General features: G+C 38.7%; 1 pseudogene; it reads right to left on the bottom strand.

The window, feature by feature from the left end:
- Positions 1-8,651: 8,651 nt before the first annotated feature.
- Positions 8,652-12,256, bottom strand: LOC104444204 (annotated as a pseudogene).
- Between the last annotated feature and the right edge of the window lie 2,105 nt (positions 12,257-14,361).

The following is a 14,361-nucleotide window of genomic DNA, read 5'->3' as shown; positions in this document are numbered from 1 at the left end:
CCTGTGGCCGAACCTGGGCTGCGATAGGATTTCTAGAATGGTGTTGAGAATGATACTTCCTCCAAAGCGAGACTGTTATGTAAAGTTGACCTTCTCTTCCCCGAAAGTCTTTTCATGGTGTCAAATGTGTTTGTCCATATCCGCGAGACTACGTGATTATTGGGTATTCCATTCGACTGAGCCGGGGTTAGAAGGACTTGACACATTAATGCGAAACTGCAACGGTCAGATTATCCTCTTAACTCCACTTTGTTAAGCCATCTAGATAGAAATCGAGCCTTACATTTTATACGTGTGTCTATGTGATTGTCATCAATTTTCGGTGAAAGTAAATTGACTAAATTCTTCACAATTTATTTATTTTCTTGCAATTTTGTCGATTCATGACAATAAGTTTCGTCGTCAATCTTGTTTTATATGTTATGGGGAAAACCAACATACAATTCATTTCCACTCCCAAAAAGGAGCTCAAGAGGTGGTTAGACCAGTTAGATCAAGATGGCCAGAGATATGTGAAAGCCAGGATCGCCCAACTTCTCCCTCTATTAGAGATCAACATTCACTCTGGTGTGATACAGGCATTCCCTCACTTCTGGTGTCCATAAACTTTCACCTTCATATTTGGTGAGTACGAATTGACTCCAACACTTGAAGAATATAATGTTGCCATTGGAATGCCCCTGGAAAATGAACTTGTTAGACCACCTATCAGTATAGATTCTATTTCTGAATTATCACAGTTTTTAGAAATCGAAGCCAAAAGAGTAAGAAAAGTTGTCAAAGCTAATTGTTTTGCATGCCCATTTTCGTTTTTGGAAAGACTGTTTTGCAAATCAATCAATGATTTCAAAAGCTAGGATCTTCATGTTAGCATTTTTCGAGCTAAGTGTTTTTCCTTATTGGAGAAATGCCATTAATCCTTCACTTTCATGGGTGGTCAATCGCGTTTGTGATGGCTTAAATTATGTTAATATGGTTTTAGCTGAAACATTTTTGTCATTAAACCGTTTCAAACAAAATGAAAAAAAGATCATGCGTGCCCTCCCTGAACTTTTACAAATATGATTTTTCTCACACATAAGGGGTTTTGGGCACCTCATGAAACAATTTAAGATTGACGATTTTAGGCACCCCATACAAAAATTTGCGGTCTTAAAACGTTTTTCTCCGAATAAACAGTATGCCCGTTGGATTAATTTTTTGAAAGATCCTAATCCTAAGGCATTCCTATGGCATACTAAGTGGTTCCAAGTTGAGGAGGCTCGTTTCTCACACAAGCATGATGAGCCAATCTCATTGCTGGGCCTTTACGCGTGACTTCTTATTACTCATATAGGGTGGCCCGTCGGTAAAAACTCTTCAGAAGTTCCTCCACCACTCAAGACAGAGTTGTTCCAAGTTCGTTTTATTCGAACAAACTATAACTACTTCAACGAGATCCGATGATCATTGCCGCATGGAATGAATGCCACCCAGAGAAGATTTTGGTGCCCAAGAGACTGAAAGGCGAAGAAGGAGTCCACCATGCGTCGGCATTCTACATTCAACAACACCGGATTCCTGCGGCTTTACACCTAATGGTCCCTAATGTGACTAAAAGCCAACTCAAAGAGCACAAACTGAGCATCTTAAACGGAAAGTGGAAATCATTGAAGTTGAAAATAAGAAGCTTCGTAAAGCGTTGGAATCCCGAAAACATATAAAATGAGATGTTTTCAATTTTTTTAATTTTTAGTTCAATGTTTAGGGACTTGAATTTCAATTCTTAGTTCATTGTTTGGTCTAATGTTTGTAGTGAATTTTGAATAAAATCAGGCGATTAGACCATTGTCATGGGCCATTTTCTATCTTGTCATTGGTTCTTACATTACATTTTTTTTCATTAGGTGACAACGGATCTGCCACGCTCTCCCATTATTATGCGATCAAGGGCTAAAATGGCCGACCAAAGCGAGATGCGCGATCGCATGTCCTCCATGGAAAATCAACTCCAACAGCTAGCTGTCTCTATGCAGCTTATAACAGCTCAACTTCAATCCCTTTAGGTGAATCCGAATCCTGCACATGCTCTCCCTGAAATGGTAGCCCCAAGGCCGGCAAAGAGGGCCCAAATGAGTGATGACGAAATGCCTGAGTTGGAAGATGACATGGTCCTTGTTGGAAAGGCCAAGCTTGACAGTATTCCCAAGATAGATCAGGATGAGCGCGTTGCAAAGCTAGAAGAGAAAGTAAGACAACTGCAGGAGTCTCAAAGCTCACTTTTGTTCGACCTCTCGGTCTATGAGAAGTTCAAAATGCCGAGCAAGTTCAAAATACCCGAATTCGAGAAGTATGACGGGACATCTTGTCCGAAATCTCATTTGCAAATGTACCACGTGCGCATGGCCTAACACGTCAAAAATGAGCCACTCATGATCCAATTGTTTCATCCGAGTTTAACTGGGCCCGCACTAAACTGGTATGTTATGAAAAATGTAAACCTCCTCCAAACTTGGAATGAAGTGGCAGATGCATTTCTCAAACAATACAAGTTCAACATGGACATCGTGCCTTCCCAAGAAGACCTAGAGCGGATGGAAAAGAAAAGGAGTGAGTTATTTAAAGAGTATGCTGTGAGATGGAGAAACCTGACGACTCAAATTAATCCTGAGCCTACCAACAAGGAATTGATGAAATTGTTTGTGAAGACCCTTCCATTCGAGTTCCGTAACTAAATGGCCAATACGTATGTCGAGAGCTTCAATCAGCTTATTCCTGTAGGAGAACATATTGAGATGGGGATAAGGGAATGATGATTTTCTGAACCATCTACTAAAAGATTCTCTGCCAAGAAAGAGAAGGAAGTTGTTGAGGATGTGAATGTGACCTATAGCCCAGAAGGTACTAATCGCACCCCGGATATCCAAATGAATCAAAGGCAACAACAAACTGCTGGTTGTCAATCATTTGCCCAAGCAAATAATAGAAGGCGGTTCTCTCATCTCCCTAGATCTCCATCTAAGGTGTTGGCGATTCTTCGAAAGAAAGGTTTGCTTTCTAGTGAACCGAAGCGTCCTAACCATGAAAGCAATCGAGGTTACGACCCGATGAAGAAGTGTGACTACCATAGCGGTGAACTGGGACATTCACTTGATGAATGTTTCACCCTCAAGCACAAGATCCAAAACCTCTTGGACACGAAGGCCTTTTCGTTTCAAACTGCTCGACCGAACGTCCAGAAATATCCGCTACTAGAGCATGAGGGTACGATGAATGCTATCTTGGAACATGATGCCGGTCGAATCAAGAGCTTGAAGGTGCATGTGATGGACACCTTGGGGCAGCTGAATGATGGATGGGGTGGCATGGACAGGCCGACACCCTCGGAGATGGAGAACCCTGATGATGTGCTGGAAGGGGTTACAAACTTGTTTAATGACCTCATCATAGGAGCTGTTGATGAAGGATCCCCTGAAGAGATGGGCCTTGGCCCACAAGAATAACTTTCTTACTGCTTTTGCATATTCCCCCATGTGGGAATTTCTATTATTTTCTTAGAGATGTTTTCAGTGATTAAGTGTTGCATTTTTTTCCATCTAATAAATGTAATTGATTGATGAATTTCAATGAAATTACAAGTTTTATTTTGAGGGTATGATGAGGTACATCAAACTAGCTCGGTGATGATATCCAACCGATAAAAGAAAGGAAAAATCCATGGAGAATTCGAGGCCCGGGCTTCATCATGCTTTCTCGTGTCAAAATGTTTCAAAAAAATGCTTTTCCAAATGCTTTAAAAAAATTCAAAAATTTTCAAAAAATAAAAATTAATTTACTCTATTTGCCTTTTTAACCCATTTACTCTTTGTTTCAAAGACAGTCTTATAACAGGTAAAGGTATGGAAATGGTCCAATTTGATCCTATGGCCAAGTTCACTCCGAATTACAGTGGCCCGTATGTGGTAAAGAAGATACTTCCTGAAGGTGCCTTGATCTTGCGAAATGCATGATCATGAGTTTTCCACTCTAGTTAATTCTGATGTTGTCAATAAGTATTATTTGTGATAGAATTTGCCATGTCATGTTTTGAACTGCAAGCATTTCTATGATGAGTAAATTGCTTCAATAAATTGAATTGTTCAAATTTGTTGCAAATTTTGCATATTTTGCCTGATGAATTATGTGAGATGAATTGAATGTGTCAAATGAGGTACTTTAGAATAACGAAAGGCAAGCCTTGTTCCATACAGTGTTTCATACACTAACCCCCAGTGAGTTATGTGAAAAATTCCATGCCCGCAAAGAAGAGGGCTATCTCGCAAAGGGTATGTCAACCAAGGTGATGAGAGGCATTATTTTCTCTATCCCAAACATTATAGGTGATCCATTGCTCAACCCCTTTGAGCCCTATACACTTATGGAGATTCTTTTAAAATTACCCTTGTCAAGGATCATCCCATACTAGGGCAAATTTAAGATGAATGGTAGGAGTCTTTTTGCTCACACTTGCATCAATCTTGGAGCATCGCTTTTGTAGTGCAACTTACGCGGTAATTCAAGTGTCTTAGAATGATAAAGAGCAGTTTTTTCTTTATCCTACACACTTTTGACTATTGCATAGCCCACTTGAGCCTATAAATTCATTTCATATCAAACTTAGTTGGTGATCATCCCCCACACTGGGACAAGATGAAAGATAATCATTCAAGTAGCATGGTCTAAAATGCTCATAAAAGAAGACTGTGTAAGTCCAAAGAGAAGAAGTGCAAAATAAGGGCATGAAAAAGCAGTGTGCCTGGTAAAAGCAAGGTCAATGCCCAAAAAGAAAAATCAAACACTTGAGCCATATCTCCAACAATGTGGTACCAAAAAAAAAAAAAAAACTCAAATGCTGTTGCAATCACTGGAGTTGTGATAAAAAAATCTTCGACTGTGAAGAAGGAAAGTGGTGGAAATGTCAAGATGATCACCAACTTTGACCCTCCCTTAAACACTTTTTGAGCCTAATGATCCTTTTATTTCTCAACCTGTGAACCAAGCCTATGTTACGTCCCTTGTAAAGTCTCTTCTGATTATTACACTTGAATTAACCTAGGAGTTCAGATGTTTTAAGCATCGCTCGAAGAAGTGCGAGCAAGATTATTCATTTCTCATTTTGTAGGGTTCTTGACTTGTAAACCTAGAGATGATTACATAATATCACTCATTCTTTCAAAAGCCTCGACTCAAAGAGTCCATTTTGTTAAGCCGTTGACCAGGCCCACATTACGGTCCCTGTTAAAGACCTCTTAGATTGGTAAGGCCGTACCGCTTGCGAGATTGCACAAAACCTTGTGATTGTCAAAATACTGCATCAAAGGTCAGGATGAAACGACCCTTTTTAATGAGGATGAGTGCAAAGTCCTTTTAGATCGAAAGATCCTTCATTTGACACATCCATGACACTCATGTATTCAGATTGAAATATTCTTTTGAGATATCTCACAATGGAAATTAAGTGATGCAAGATTGATAGAAATTATTATACATGAACCTCATTTGAATTAATGCATGTCTGTGAATGCATATTGCTTTTCCTACAACTGTGTTTTGCAGGAAACTCATCCCCAAGAAATAGAGATGTTACCAGGTAAGTATATCTCTATCTATATATTAAATACTTGTCATTGTATAGGTATTCATTTTCAAGCACCGGCACTCAATGGAGTTTCCCCCCAAAGAATTTTCCCAGATTGATCAGGCGACCATAGAATGGTACGGGTCCTTGAAATGAATCCCAGTTTTAGGTGACCGAGAATGGTACGGGTCCTAGACGACACCTGTTCAAGCAACCGTAAAATGGTACAGGTCCTAAACAACACTTATTCAGGCGATCGTAGAATGGTACGGGTCCTTGAAATAAATCCCAGTTTAGGCGACCGTAGAATGGTATGGGTCCTAGACGACACCTATTTAGGCGACTGTAGAATGATACGGGTCCTAAAAATGAATCCCAGTTTAGGCAATCGTAAAGTGGTACGGGTCCTAGACAACACCTATTCAGGTGACCATAGAATGGTACGGGTCCTGAAAAATGAATCTCAGTTTTGGCAACTGTAGAATGGTACGAGTCCTGGACAACCTCAGTTCAAGCGACCGTAAAATGGTACGGATACTGGAAAATCATTTTTTTCGTCAAGGCGACCATAGAATGGTATGGATCCTAAACAGCATTCAGGCGACTGTAGAATGATACGGGTTCTAGAAAATAAATCTCCGTTTATGCAACCGTAGAATGATATGGGTCTTCGACAACCTTAGTTCAGGCGACCGTAAAATGGTACGGGTCCTAGACAACCTCAGTTTAGGCGACCGTAGAATGGTACGGGTCCTGAAAAATAAATCCTCATTTAGGCGACCATAAAATAGTACGGGTCCTAGACAACCTCAGTTCGGGCGATCGTAGAATGGTACGGGTCCTAGAAAACATATCCCCGTTTAGGCAATCATAGAATGGTATGGGTCCTAGACAACCTCAGTTTAAGTGACCGTAGAATGGTACGGGTTTTGGAAAATCATTTCTCCTATTACTAAATTGAATTCCATAAGACTTGTCTTATCTCTTATCTGCAGCGGTTGCATACAATTTAAAGGTAGACCAATTCGATGTGAAGACAAGATTTCTCCATGGTGACTTTGAGAAGGATATTTACCTGAAGTTACATGAAGGGTTTGTGGTCTAAAGAAAAGAATATTTTGTTTGTGAACTGGATAATTCTTTATATGGCCTAAAACAATCTCCAAGAATATTGTACCAGAAGATCAAGTCATATGTCTCAAAGCTGGCTTTGTTCATTGTGATGTTGACTATTGTGTCCATGTGAGCAAGTTAGAGAATGATTTTGTTATTTTAACCTTATATGTTGATGATGTGCTATTAGTTGGAAATAGTTCAAGAAAGATTACCAATGTGAAAAGATTGTTGACAAAACAATTTGAGAGAAAAGATTTAGGTCCAACAAACTTCATCTTGGGTATGGAGATAAAATGGGAGCGTGAGAATGGGAAGTTGTGACCAAATCAGAAAAATTATGTTGAAAGCGTTGAAAAAGTTCAACATGGCTGACTTTAAACCTATAAATACTTTGATGTCTACAAGTTACAAGTAATTAGTGACTTAAGACTGAAGTGGAAGATAAGTAGAAGTCATATTTAAGTTGAACATGTGTTTCTAATTAATATTTGTTGCAAATGCTTGCGTTACATCAAGGTAAGTATTTACTCCCTACATTTGCAATTTATCGGTTGCCATGTTTTTTTTAGTGTTTGATAATAGTTGCGCACCCACATGATTACCTTACATGTTAAATGATAGAGTTAAAATCAACTCAGACTGCTATAAAACATTTTTAAAAATATATGATAAAACGTATCGAAAGAGCATTAGAGTAATCAAGTGTAATCAAATTCCTAAATATACTTTAGTTTGTAGTAGTAAGGTATTTCTCACAATACTTTACTTCAGTATCAAATCAACTAATCATAAATTGATTAGTGGCGACTTCTATATAAAAAAATCATTTGCATGTTAATAACTTAAACTCTAAGTCGCAAATTGATAAAGGTTTGAGAGAGCTTGAGTTAAGTCTAGATTCAATAAATCATTAGTCGAACCATAGTTGGTGCACTCGAGGTAACGTCATGACAGTAATGTCACATATGACGACCGGCGTCCATGCTGAATTTTCCAACGAAACAAATCGCTGATGGCACTTAAGTAATCGATTTTTCAAAATTGTTGCACTTAAAGTGAGCAAGAAGAAACTAGTAACACTCCAGTGAGCTCTTGTTGTACTTATCCCCCAACACAAGGTTAACTCTTTTCCTATCTCAGATTTCAACTTAAAAATTAAGAAAATTCTACGGTGATGGGCTTAAGTAAGAAAGCGCACAAGTGTTTGTATCTCCAAATCACGTAAGGGTATTAAACCCAATTAGGGGCCCAACATATGGGCTTAGACAAGGGCATAAAGTGAGAAAGCTCGTCACGGTTTGACTGGGCAACGCAAATCTCTCGTGACATTCACGGTGTTGAGTGGGTCAAAGACATTTGTTCATATCCAACTTTCGCTAAAAACTTTTAGAATCTCAAGGGTTTTCTGCTGAGTAGCTTAAAGATGATAGACTTGGCGCCGGCTTAGCAAGAGCAGAAGTCCTGATGATACCTTGGGGAAAACGGAGATCAAAAAGCACCAAGAAGAATACTTTTTATTAACCAGAAACTCCAACTTTGGATGGAACTTTGGAGCGTAAGGTCTTCATGTTATGTAGGCGTGAAAGACATGATATTTTTTGTGCGAGTTCAGCAAAGAGTTTTAGACGCCTCGGTGAAAATTGAAGGTTAGTGAACACCCAGAAGTCAACGCCTTGGACTTATTTATTTGGGAAAGGGTGAGGAAAATGATGATATCTAGTTTTTTGGGAGATCGTCGAGCACCACTTCATCTTAAGGGAACTTAAATATCAATGCGAAGGTGGACAAAATGTGTGTAGGAGCCCGTGTTCAAGGATCGGAACTCGAAAGACTAACATAAAACCCTCGATTTAAACATTCCAATCACAACCCAATTGCTTCCAAGTTTTGAAAAGATCAAACAATGCGATAATATATGGGTCGGGAGTAAAAGCTATAGACTAATAACCGGACCTCTCGCGGCCTTTCTAAGTGTACCCACTGTTATCTTGTCATATTATATCGGCAGGGTCCTCCGGACATTCGCATATGTTGGTGCCACAATACTGCTCTGTCTCTAAGAATCTGGATCTCTTTGTCTTTGACAAAATTAACCACAACACCCTGCAAAAGCAGACACGGATTGGCATTCGTAAATTGCAAAGTCGATGAGATTTGTCGTTATACCCACGGCAAGAACAAAAAACTGAAAATAGGATTGCCGTTGCCTCCACTTCAAGGTTCATAATAGTTACCTTCCGCCCAAAATGGCCTCCTCGACCGGCCCGATGGACGTACAGCTCTCTGCTGTTAGGAAGATCATAGTTGACAACGAGACAAACCTACAGAGTGTATTGAGAACGATTCAGTTGTCCACTTGCACAACTAAATGGTCGTGGTGTAACAGGGAAATAAGAAATCTGGCCTTCCGTAAAAGCAAGCATCCGACCTACGAATGAGTTGATGCACACGGCAGACAAAAACGGTAGAATGTCATCATCTGCATTATTGCGATGTTAATTTTCAGGACTAACCTGCTCAACATCAATCCTCGAGCCCACACATCGGTGGTGATCATCAACCGAGTCGCCCCAGATCGAAATCCAGCCATTACTGCATCTCTCTCCTTTTGAGGCATTTCCCCGTGCATGAAAGACACAGTGAAGTTAGAATCACGCATCTTTTCAGCAAGCCACTCCACCTGCTTGACAAATATAAGGAAGACATGAAGAGCCACAGCACAAAATATAGATCAAAGAGAAATAGAGCAGTAGAGGTCTTCACAATCTCTAAGTCATCGAGATGTTTATGTTCCACCTCAAGTGTGGAACCCAACGTAGTTGGGGTCGTACCTTCCGCTTAGTGTTGCAGAATACAACTCCTTGGCTTATGGGGCAGTTGTCGTATAGATCGCAGAGTGTCAAATTTCCAGTCTTCTCTTTTTACTGGCACCATGTACTGGTCGACCCGCTGCAACCATACCAAGAAAAGGAAGGATGGCGTCAGAAGAATCTCATGATCCCTAACAACTATCAAATGCAACTAACCCAATGTAGCTCACCTCCAGCATCAACTCATCGCGCTTCACAACAATCCTTACGGGATCAGTCATGAATCTTCCTGTCATCTCTAATATCTCAGTGGGGAGGGTCGCTGAAACTAAGACAACCAGCAGAGAATGCCACTCCTGCCTTAGCCAGTTGCGTACATGAACGTGTAAGAGCGACTCCCTAAAACTGATTTAATTTAGAACGAAGCAAATCATAGCAATGTGCTGAAAATTACAAAGTGCGCTTTATGTGGAGAGAAGCATGTCTCGTCGTGGCAAAAAATCCGCTACTCATCAGACAAGACGAGGAAAAAAGCAAGTGTCCTATTCATAGTAGAAGTGTGAAGCCAAAAGACGACCGTTTTATTCACCTCGCACATGCTCTAATGTCCAAATCATGTAGAAATTAAGGAGCAGAAAGGAGGAAAGAAAATTCCAGATCTCCTGTCAAATTTTGAATCCCATAAAACTTAAGACGCTTCATCTCGCAGCATGTTGACTAAAGCAGAAAGACTTTTTGGAAATTCTATGAATCAGCTGAGGTGGAGAAGGGATGACTATCTAGATTGATGATGATCGAAAAGTGGAGGATTCCATGGCCAATCATGAAAGAGAAAGCTGAAATTGGATCCCACCCTTTCTTAGATTGGACTTAAAAAGAAGTAGTGGCATTCGGTTTTTATTAGGATAACGCAATGGAATTAGGCCAAGGGGTGAGAATACTAGGGACCATTACTGGGGTTATTGCGTAAAAGAAGTCATCTTTACTACCACTACATTGATTCAACATTGATTCAACATGAAGGACAGGCAACCTGAATCTCCGGAGGAAGGAATCTGTAAACATCGTAGATTTGACCCTTAAATCCTCAGCTCAGCAACTCATCAGCTTCGTCCTGGCAAAAATATAGGTAAGTAAATAGAGAGAACTCGTTTTGCAGAAAGCAGAAGGAAACCTAACAGGATCCGGAGTCGAAGGAGGTGATGCAGTGCACTCACAAGGACTAGGAGTTTGATGGCTTTGGTACGAAGAGTTCTCCTCTTTATCATGTCAAGCACCCTGCCCGGATTTCCAGACACAACATGAACTCCGTGCTCCAATCTCCGTGCTCTTGCCTCCAACGCATGCGTGGGCTAGCACGTTCCTGTAATAACCAATAGCCAGCACAACTCTCTCCATCCGACTTGCCAAATCCCTCGTAGGTGACAAAATCAGCCCTTGCACTCTGAACAGAACGTGAAGGAAGCAAATTAGCTAAGATAAAATCGATGGCCACAAGGCAGCAACCAAATTCAAATTGCAACTTTCAGAGAGCCAAATAAACGAGGGTAGCTTGAAAAATCAACAAAATACAAGCAACAAAGTCACGGATACTTAATAATAGGAGCTTGTTGACGAGTGCATCCAGGATATTTGCAATAAAAATAAGCAAACCCACATTGCGGTTTCAATTATACTAATGCTCCTGTTATATAGATAAAAAAAAATGTAAGAATAAAACTACTCGTTTTCCTTGATAATGAAGAAAACCTTTCATGCCTTGCAAGTGCCTAAAATACTCAGTTACGAGGACTCACTTAAGCATTCCTGAGTTCATAAACAAATTGAAGATATATATAATGTCACCTGAAGAAGTGCATAAACTCAGGCTATGCTTAATTCCATAGAAAGCTTCTCAAAACAAAGTTCAAGAACAAATTCCTTAGACTAAGGCTTGAATTCTTTCAGGGCCATTCGAGCGGTGATGGTAAAACTAAAAGCCAGCATCCCTCTGCCTCAACATCAGAACATCTCAAATTCTTTAGTTGACGAGGTCGAAAACAAAAATTCTTCCTGTCAGAGCGATTGAATTTCGTTACGCTAGAAATTCTCGAGAGAGAGAGAGAGAGAGAGAGAGAGAGAGAGAGAGAGAGAGAGAGAGAGAGAGAAGGTTTGCCATTTTTTTTTTTTTTTGTATTATTATTAATCTGTGGTGTCATAGTTTGAGCTCTATAATGTTAATGACTCATCTGACCCTCCAAAGCAAACGCATAACATGCCTCAATCAAATTCCAGTAGAAAACCGATAGTTACAGAAGGGTCTTCGCTCAAGAAGAGGATCGCGTACTCTCTTCTGGAGGTGTCCACGATTTGGCAAGACGCGAGGGCAAACGTGGAGGTCTTGCCCGTGCCGGACTGCGCCTGAGCGATCATGTCTCGGCCTCAGACAATCGGAACCACCGCTCGCTGTTGAATCGCCGAGGGCTTGTCGAACCCGTGGCCGTAGATCCACGGAGAACATCGTCGCTCAGGCCCATGCGGTCGAAGCTCGACACAGCCTCCACGCCTGTCGCCGTCTCGAATGCCGCCGCCGGCGGGCGCGATCGGGTAGCCGGAACTGGCCTTGCCATCAAGGACGTCGCCATTACCGAATCCAAAGAGATGAGGAAAGGGCAAGAGAGCAGTCTCGTCTCTCTCTGGAATTGATGAGTGAGCGGGAGTGTGGAAGCGCTCGTCTCAAACAGGGCCAAATGGACTTTCTGTCAAATTAGGACACGATCAGTCTAAAGTATCCTTGATTTTAACAAATAAGATCATGAAATGAACATTGTCTCAAATAACATTTGCATTTAAAAATCGCATACGATTTTGCACCTTGATTTTGGATTTTCTAAATTTTGAAAATATCTTTGACCGAGAAAAGCTAGAATAAAAAAAATCAAGTCACTCCAAAACAGTTAAACTATGGGTATTGCAATTTTTTTCCAGAATGACTTTATTCAAAAAATAAACTAGACACTTGTTACCATATTAGAAAATTTGTAATTTCATTCCATCGTGTTATGTGTGATTGGAATCTCTAAAAATTAATTTTTTTCTTTATTAATACCATAAAAAGCCCCAATATAATTTTTGACTATTAAACTAATTTTTAGCATAAAAAACTCTTATTCAATGCATCTATGACAAATTTACCATCCGTTAATATTTACTAAATTGTATCAATACTGTAAAAAGTACAAAATATTGTATATATGACAAACATAGGGTAAAACCCTAAATCGCTAACTCGTTAACTGCCATGTCTTGTCTAATTTGGTAATTTGACTATAGAATTTAAAAGAAATTAGTATAGTGTAAAATTGTCACATGTGTATTAATTGTGAGGTTTTCTATAGTAAAAAAAAAAAATAGTTTAAATTTGTCACATACGTATGATTTTAAGATTTTTCATGATATTAATCCTATTTTTTTCGGTCAAGATCTTGAAAATCAAATTATGCAAAATGACAGCATGGGAAATTACATGTTTTTGACCTTCGAGATCTCATCGCTGGGCCTTTCACTTATAATCCTAATTTCCAACCAAAATTATGATAATTTCATCAAATTTCAATGCAAAATATGCCCAAAATTTGTTGAGTTAGCATTAATAATAGGCGTGCCCCATGTATGAATTGCTAAAGTGAATTTCACTATTGATCTTGTACTTTAAATGTTTCCTTGGATTCTAAATGCGTGTTAATGATTTAGCTAATTAGATCGATATGTTTTGGTGATTTTATTACAATTACTTAAGCATCAGTTGGAATGGTTGTACAAAAAAAAAACATTTTCTTAGGTCAATTTAACCACTTGAAAATGTACTATAAAAAAATCAAAAGTTATTTCTTTCATTATTTAAATTTCATTAATATTGTCTCACTAAATGAAATAAGTATGAAAATATGACGAAATAAGTGTAATGGGGGTCTTAAAACTTATTCCGAAAGTGCAATCGAGTCATAAAACTTTCAAGAAGTGCAATTAAGTCGTAAGACTTATCGCAAAGTGCGGTCAAAACATAAAATTTTCAAAAAGTGCAATCGAGTTATAAGCTTGTCAAATTGATCGAATCGAGTCCTTTCGTTAACTGTACTTTTGAAAATTTTATGACTCAATTGCATTTTCATGACCAATTTTAGAATTTGATTATACTTTTTTTAAAGTTTTATGATTTGATTATACATTCGTGACAAGTTTTAAAACTTGATTGCATTTTTTGAAAATTTTAAAATATAATTGCACTTTCTTGATAAGTTTAAAAATTTTCAATATACTTATCACAAATATGTATTAATATAATCACAACAGGAATTATTTAATTCTTACTATTCTCTATCGAAAGTTTTGTTTGAGTATTTTCCTTCTATTCAGCTTCACATTTTTGTTTGAATGTCAATCTTTTGTTTCCTATATTCTCAGTTTATTGATATGCTTTTATCATTTTATTACAGTTATCTAAGCATCATTCGAAATGGTTGTATGAAAAAAAACCTTTTCTTAAGTCAATTTAACCACTTGAAAATGTACTAAAAAAACTCCAAAGTTATTTCTTTCATTATTTAAATATCGTTAATTTTGTCTCGCAATATGAAATGATTATGAAAATATGTAGAAATAAGTGTATTGGGGTCCTAAAACTCATCGTGAAAATACAATTGAGTCATAACAAGAAATGCAATTAAGTCTTAAAACTTACCGTGAAAATGCAATCGAAGCCTAAAATTTTTGAAAAGTGCAATCAAATTATGAAGCTTGTCAAATTGGTCAAATCGAATTCTTTCGTTTGATGTACTTTTTGAAAATTTTATGACTATA

Source organism: Eucalyptus grandis, chromosome 5 (assembly GCF_016545825.1).
Source record: "Eucalyptus grandis isolate ANBG69807.140 chromosome 5, ASM1654582v1, whole genome shotgun sequence".
NCBI classification, from domain to species: Eukaryota; Viridiplantae; Streptophyta; class Magnoliopsida; order Myrtales; family Myrtaceae; genus Eucalyptus; species Eucalyptus grandis.
The sequence above is the reverse complement of the archived record's forward strand: the minus strand, read 5'-3'. Positions and strand labels throughout refer to the sequence as shown.